Source organism: Belonocnema kinseyi, chromosome 1 (genome assembly GCF_010883055.1).
Source record: "Belonocnema kinseyi isolate 2016_QV_RU_SX_M_011 chromosome 1, B_treatae_v1, whole genome shotgun sequence".
Lineage (NCBI taxonomy): Eukaryota > Metazoa > Arthropoda > Insecta > Hymenoptera > Cynipidae > Belonocnema > Belonocnema kinseyi.
In genome coordinates this window covers 18,452,871-18,461,121 of record NC_046657.1, presented here as the reverse complement: position 1 = coordinate 18,461,121, position 8,251 = coordinate 18,452,871, and the positions used below count along the sequence as shown (strand labels likewise).

Sequence of the window (8,251 nt, the reverse complement as noted above, 5' to 3'; positions counted from 1 at the left end):
TTTGCTCGACACCTTGACAAATGTAATTCCATGTAGAAATATGCGTTTAAATAAAATATTTTACCAAAAAAGTTACCCACGCTTTAACTTGACAGACTGTATATGTATTATGTCTATAAAAAAGTCAGATGTCCGAACGAATTTTCGAATATGACATTGCACAACTCTTTGGGTGATGGTCGTCATAGAAGCAATGGTTATATGTAAAAGCATACATGTTTAAAATTAAAAAAGTCAATTGTTATACAAATGATCAAAATAGGTGATTTGCTACGAGAGCGAAAATTGGAGTATCAGCCGAAGATTGGTGTATGAGCGATGTGAGTGCGTAAACGTAAACACGCTCGAGCATTTAGAATTTTATAATACACTTTATTAATGCATATATTTTAAATAAGTAATTTTAAAACCTAACATTTTATATAACATGCTTCTGTACTCGATAATAGATTTTATGCTTTCACGATGATTCATTTTGATAAAAAGAGACATTTCGGGTTTCACTCGTGTAAAAAACTACGAATTGTTTACCGATGGAATTTGCAGTTCCTACAATTTCCTCAATCGATTTTTTTTATTTCTTATAAAATTAGTTTTAATAGGGATGTAATTAATCAAAAATAGACTTCTGTTGCGTGATTTTGTGCGCTTTAAAGAGTTTATGAAAAATTACCTTCTTTTAGTTGCAATGAATTCTTTTTAAAAAATTGTATAGATATGTAATTACTCAAAGATGGAATTCTGTTGTGTCTTTTTTTGCATTTTTGTGTATTTAAAAAAGTTTAAGAAAAAGCACTTACTTATAATTAGAAATAATTCATCTGCAATACAAAATTACGTTACCCTGGTATAATATAAAATGTATGAATGCTAAAAGGATATTTCATGTATGACTTAATCGCATTATTCAAAAAATTTCAATAAATTAAAGCATCACCCTTGATACCTGAAATATCGTGGTCTAGGGAAGATTCATTTCATACTTTAAATAAGATACATTGAATACGTACACTCTTCTGAGTGAACATAATTCATCTTGGTTGTCATTAGCCAAGAAATAGCCCATATATAGTCAAGACGCTTTTGTAAGTCTCGCCGTTGGCTGCTAGCAAGACTTTATTTTATGACTTCAAGTCGAACTGAAGGACACCGGCAGCAAAAGGTCCTAAGACCTCCGAGGTCATCACTAGTTTACTCTGAATCTTTGAGTGGCAAATCTAAGAATATTATCCTCTTTATCTTATCGCCAACAGTTCACTAGATACTAGTACATTCTTCGTCACTGGCAAAGATTAAGGTCACAAATTGGCAATATCATTTTCTTCAGAAAAAATTCTGTTTATTTATCAAGGCTTGAACCTCTCGTCTTAAGACAAGTCCATCACTGACCAACACCACTCTGTCCACCACTCTGACCAACTTGTATTCATTTAGGGGCGAACAAACCAGACACGAAAGCTAGTTACTCTTACCGAAACGAGTTAGTGAATTCTTAAAAGTTTGGGTTGCTGATGGTGGATATTTTCATAGAATGTAGATTTTAATAGAATTAAAAGTGTGAACAATATATAATATCACAAGTAAATGTAAAGAAAAATAGTTTCTTATTAGCAATTCGCCCCTCGATTTCATGCATGCAATATTCCCGCCGAATTAGTATAACTGTACAATTTTCGGCAAGCTTACTCCGAAAGTAGTACTTTGCACATTAAATGACAATAAACGAGCTCCCTGTATAAATAGCCCATTGGGCACAACATGTAGCGACGTATTTATGACATCGTTACGACATCTTTACGACATTTTTACGACATCCTATGTCCGTATCGTATCGGTGTATTTACAATATCGTAAATACAACGTCGGATCATACGACGTTTTTACGATATCGTAAAGACACATTAACGACATGGACATAGGATATCGTGAAGTTGTCGAAAGATGTCGTAACGATGTCGTAAAGACGTCGCCAAATTTTGTGCCCATTGAGAGGCAGATTATACGAGCATGCAAGATATCAATAATACATGTGTAGCCAAATTTCTAAACAAACTTTGTGCGTGTGCGCAACTAAGCGGTAACTTGCGATTACCGGTTATAGAAGACTAATAGCGCTCAGTTTTATTGACTCTGAGAGCTTGAAAAAAATGTTTCAAACTTTAGGTTTTCAAGCGTATATTTAAATATGAAATTATTATGCGCATCTTTATTTCCTAAGAAAAACGGTTATAACAAGTATATTTGTTGAAATAAATAAGAAATGCTGCTAAATTTTGCTAGAATTCAGCTGCTTTGATTGATCTCTATGTACAGTTGCTCGTGATTTTGTCTAAAACAATAAATACCAATCGTCTTACCACTAATGTTTCACATCACTTTGTTACTTTTAAGCAAATACTACATTTCTTACGAGCAGTTTATCATTAAGATTAAAAATGTTCCATTCACGCATAATTAACCCAAGCACAACAACGTGAATTTTCAGAACACTACTAACAACCTGGAATTTGGATAGGGTTCCACCCATACGTTGTTCTTGGGTTAATAAAATATTATTTAATTGAAAAACATTAAAATTACTGGAGCGTCTACAAAGAAGGCAAGAGTTTAATAACAGAGTATTAATTACCAAGATCTGGGTTGAGTCATGAATTGAAGGGTGTTTCTTGAGTCAACACAGATCTTTGCAAATAATACAGTCGCCACTAAATTTCCCGTATGCACTGATAGGTCCCCGAGATAACTTGTTTAAAAGGTTTTAAAAAATCCCCAGATTACGGAATATCTTGGCTAAGTTTTAAAAATATAGTGCAGTATTTGAGTAAACAACTTTTTTTAAGCAATTTAATTATTTACTGACAACCAAAATTTATTATATAAATTTCAGCCCAATTAGAAAAAATAAAACTTGTACGCGTCTTTCGCTTTTCATCGTAGGATAAACCAATTACAATTAGCAGTTTCATAAGAAAATTATTTTTTAACAAAATTGACATGTGTGAACAGTTGTTTCTTAGAATTTATTACCCAGGAAAATCTTAAACTTTTACATTATCTATATCGATGCTAGATCTCTGGAAAGAAACAAATATATTCCGATCCAATGAAAGCTTCTCTCTATTAAGTATTGTTAAAAATAGCTATTTTTAAGAGGAAGTTGCTTAGGCTCTTCATTTATTAATAAAAAGTCATACATCTAACCGGATTCATAAGTTGTCAAAAGACTGTTGCAAAACTTATACCTAATATCATTAATAATATTGTTTACTCTTCAAAAACACTCTTTGTTAATTGGTTATGACCATTTTGTTATGAATACAGACTTTTAATGACTGAAAAATCTAAAACGCAAAATCGAATATACTGACAAGAAAACATACATTTTTTGTACTTCAGAGAACTGACCACATTATAAGTAAAACAATCATAGTTTCCCAACGATTGAATCAATGGAGGCCATATTTTCAAAAAACTTCGGCATTTCTTTTTTTTATTTTCTTGCGGTATCTTCTAGCTTGCTCAGAAATCGCTCGACTTCCCAAGTGCTGGAAAGTGTTACTGTCCAATTTGTTTGAACGCGATGAAAAACAATGATTACCTTTTTTTGATATGAATATTTGAAGTTTTACCCCGTGCCATGTGGAACATTGAGCTTTTTGCATAGGTAAGCATATGATGCAATTAATCTTTTGACCGACGAAAACCTATTTATTTACTTTAATTATTAACCTATTCATTTTCAGCCTAAATTAGGTTATATATAAGGTTATATCCCATTTTGAACGAACATTTAACATGAGAACAAGCAGCAGGCTAAATTAAGTAGGGTTATTAGTGACTCCTTGCTGTAAAGGATAAAACCAGATCACGGATATTCAACCAGGACCGAGGATCTATAAATTATCAATCAAACCAAGCAGTTTAAAAAAAAAAATTTCGCAACGTTTTCTACGAATTCATATAAGGCTAGGCTAACGTGCCTAGACCTTCAAATCAAAACTGGCATGGCTTCATTATTGGGAAATAAACGCGCATGTCAATTCTTCAGAATCCAAACCGTCAACGACAATAACCGAGATTCGAGAAGATCAAGCAATAAGTGATGAGGAGGATGAAAACCTCGCAGTGGACGTTAAATATGATTTTGTGAAAACTTGAATATTATTTCCTGAATTTAAAGGTACAAACGTTGCAAATTTCGTTCAACCAATTAGGCGAGCAAAGAAGAAAACTAAGAAAAATGAACGTGGAATTCTGTTCGATGCAAGTATTGCTAAAAAATTTACTGATCGTGCAACAGCCCAGTGGGCACCAAAACGTTCCTATAGACGTCCTTAGAATGTACCTGATGTCTTATAATTTGACGTCTTTCAGACATCCTTTGGATTTTTTCATGTCTTTAAAAGGTCTTCAGGACCTCTAAAGTCGTTAAAAACAAAGCAATTCGACAATTATGGGACAAACTGAAGGTTCAGATAGTTTCATATCAAGATTTATGAAAATTCAAGACAAGGTACAGCATTTTTTTGATAATATAAATGACCAGCCAACTGAAATAAATTTACGACATGACATTAAAGCAGAAAATTCAATTGAACCATTCTTGCAAAGGTTTCGCGAAGAATACAAAATTAGAATTGCACCACAAAATATGAAAACTCTAAATCAGGCTTTCAACATGGAAATAGAAGTAGAAATTGGATTACGAGAAAGAGGAAGGTACCAGCAACGATTTGTAACCACTGTAAATTTCCGGGGCATCACGAAGATAAATTTTATTCAAAACAAAAAGACTTTCCTACAAAACAAGCACCTCGAAATTTCCACCCAACTGCCTCGCCAAGCAGACGTCTAGATCAAGTGCACTGGAACCAGATAAATTTAGAAGAGGAACACATGTCGACGTTGACGGACGACCCATTACAAAACCAAGATATCGATCAGATACTCCATATGTTTAGTTAAAATTTTATAAAATAGAAATGGGAAAATTCATGATAGACACGGGCGCGAAAATGTCAATTATAAAAGAGTCTATGTTGAAAGGAAGACATTTAAAAATATATGAACCAATAAGGATCACTAACATTAACAATGAACTAGTTAAAGCAAAATATGCGGTTGATCTAAAAATTTACAATAAACTATGCACATTTTAAGTTGTTGATGACAACATGGCAATTCCAGAATCGGGAATACAAGGTATGAACTTTCTATCAGAATTAGAATTCGCAGTTGACTTCGAAAAGGGAATTATGAGAATAGGACCAAAAATATGGCACGTTGTTAAAGCACTCGAATCTCAAAAAAAATTAGCATTTGTCAACTTCGTGAAAGGATTCGGAGTGATAACACATCTAAAAGACGGAGAGCCATTGATTATTAATAATGAAGCAAAAGTTGATAACTGGTTTGGAGTTAGCGAGAAACAGGGGCTAATTGCCCTTACGTGTGTTTCCAATGATAATACAACCGATTATAACCCAGAACGAATTCAGGAACTTTTGTCAAAAACTTGGTTGTCACATATAGAAGAGCGAAAAAGATTAAATTCAAGAAATCATTATTTCATATAATGATATTTTTGCATTTGGAGATGCACAAAGTTTACCCACAAATGCGCCAAGGAAAAATTAAAATCCCAATAAAAGACATGCTTCTATAAGGGAGTAATAAAGGCTTCAATTTCACCATGGAATTCGCCACTGTGAGCAGTACCTAGAAAAAGGACGCATCTGGAAAAGTCCAATGACGTCTTCTAATTGACCATAGAAAATTAGAAAGAACTGTAACTGACAATTGCCCCTTACCGATAGTCGACGCAATAATAGATCAGTTAGGGAATTTTAAATACTTTTCTGCTTTTGATCTCGCGAGTGGATTCCATCAAATAGGAATGCATCCGGAATATCGAGAAAAGACAGCTCTTAGTAGAACAGACAAACACTATGGGTATACCAGAATGCCTTTTGAACTGAAAAACGCACCTCCAACATTCCAGCGGATGATGAACAACGGATTAAAAGGTTTGATGGAAAACGGACGTTTTGTTTATATAGACATCGTCAATTACGAGAAAACATTCAAGGAAAACAACGATAATCTCAAAAAATTATTTCAACGGTCAAGGCAAATTAATCTCAAATTACAACCTGATAAGTCCGAGTATCTTAGGCCAGAACTCGAATACTTAGGGCACGTTATAACAGCTGACGGAATAAAACCTAACCCTCACAGAATTGTCAAAGTAAAGAATTACCCCGAACTGAAAAATGAAAGACATAAAGCAATTTTTAGGACTTGTGGGTATTATAAAAAATTGTATTTAAAACCTTCGGCGATTCCTAATCGTTTGACTAGACTACTTAAAGCTAATGCACTATTCGAGTTTGGATAAGCAGAAAAATATGCCTTTGATTAACTAAAAAATTGCTTGATCACAGCTCCTATATTAACATATCCGGTTTGGAATCAAGAATTTATTTTTACAACTGATACGTCCAATCATGCGATAGGAGCAATACTATCACAAGGTCCTATTGGCTCGGATAAGCCTCTCTCATTCTCTCATATGCATCAAAAACTTTGAGTAAAAGCGAAGTCAATTTTACAACGGCTGAGAGGGACTTGTTTGTGATTGTGGCGGCAACGAAGCAATATGGCCTGTATCTCGAGGCGTCCTAACGATAGGATGCCAACACACGCGTTCGACTAAATGATACTTAATCAAAAATGTAAATAGTAAAAAGCTAACCGTGAAGTTAGCGCCAGAAAAGTTTTGCTCGCAGAATTGAGCGAGATGAAGCTAGGAGTTGGCCAAAACTAAAAGATACTCGCTTACTCCATCGAATCATGAAAGTGCTATCTCGGACGAGAAAAGCATGAAGATAGAATAGGTAGATAGCCCGAGATAGATCCTTCATGATTTGATGAAGCCAGTGAGCACCTTTTAGTTTTGGCCAACTTCTAGCTTCATTTTGCTCAATTCCGCGATCAAGACTTTTCTGGTGCTAGCTTCTTGGTTAGCTTTTTATTATTTATATTTTTTGTTAAGTACCGTCAAGTCATGTCGTGTGCGTTGGCATCCTACCGTTAGGACGCCTCGATCTGTATGGGAGAAAATTTAAAATTATAACAGATCATAAACCTTTAATATGACTTATGAATATAAAAGATCCGTGCTCGAGAGTTATGCGATAGAGACTGAAATTACTGGAATAAAAATTCGAAATAATTTATAAAAAAGGAAAGTTTAATACTAATGCGGATGCCCTATCTAGAGTAAAATATGAAAACAGGAATGAAATAAATATTATGAACAAAATGGAAGCTGATGGACTTATAAGTGAAGGTTCTTGTGATGAAAAGAATAGAATACAGGCGGAGGAAGTCAATGAATTTAATTCTCAGATTAAAGTTAACGAAAAAACACCAAGAAAAATTAAACAATATTAGATCATACTTGCTCAAGAATACGGACCTAAGAGAATAAAAGAAATTTACATGTCACTGTTAACGCCAGATGAGTATAAATTATACATTGGACCGAACGAAAGTCCTTCGGATAAAGCTGAATATTTCAAGATCAATATCATGGACACCGACCTCCTGTGTGTTTTAATAAGCAGGATGTAATGAGAGAAGCTTACGAAGAAATTCTAGGACATAATGCTCTTGAAAAAACTCTTCAAAAACTTAAAGATACGAATGGCCCAACATGACGAAAAAGGTGCAGGAATACATAAAATACTACACTTGTCAACGGAACGATGACGTAACGATATCGTAAAGACGTCGCCAAATTTTGTGTCCACTGGGAAGGCTTAATGTCGTATCTATCATACCGCTATAAGTTCCTTTCCACAAGTCTTTAAATGATTTGGGATTGAAGTTTCGGATAAGAACTAGGTCATTTCTGTAAATCTTACGTAAAGATTTAGGAAGTGAGTCAAGGCTTTGTTTTGGTGTAACTCAATTTTTCCTAGATCATTTGCCAGTTTTTTTTCTGTTATGACTAAGGGCTGTCTTTTCTCGATCTTCAGGATGCATTCCTATTTGATGGAATTCACTCGCGAGATCAAAAGCAGAAAAGTATTTGAAATTCCCTAACTGATCTATTATTGCGTGGACTATCGGTAACGGGCAATTGTCAGTTGTGGGTCCGGATGCAATAAGGGCACATAAAATTTTTTCGTGCGAAAACGAAGTCCCCTGGAGGCTTTAGAAAAAATTTTCGAATTTTAATTTTCAA

The 8,251-nt window shown here is 34.3% G+C and overlaps 1 protein-coding gene across 2 annotated transcripts in view; it reads right to left on the bottom strand.

Annotated features, from left to right (window-relative positions):
- LOC117178386 (protein NDRG3-like) overlaps positions 1–8,251 on the bottom strand; it is a 193,235-nt gene that overhangs the window by 56,401 nt on the left and 128,583 nt on the right. The window lies entirely within an intron of this gene.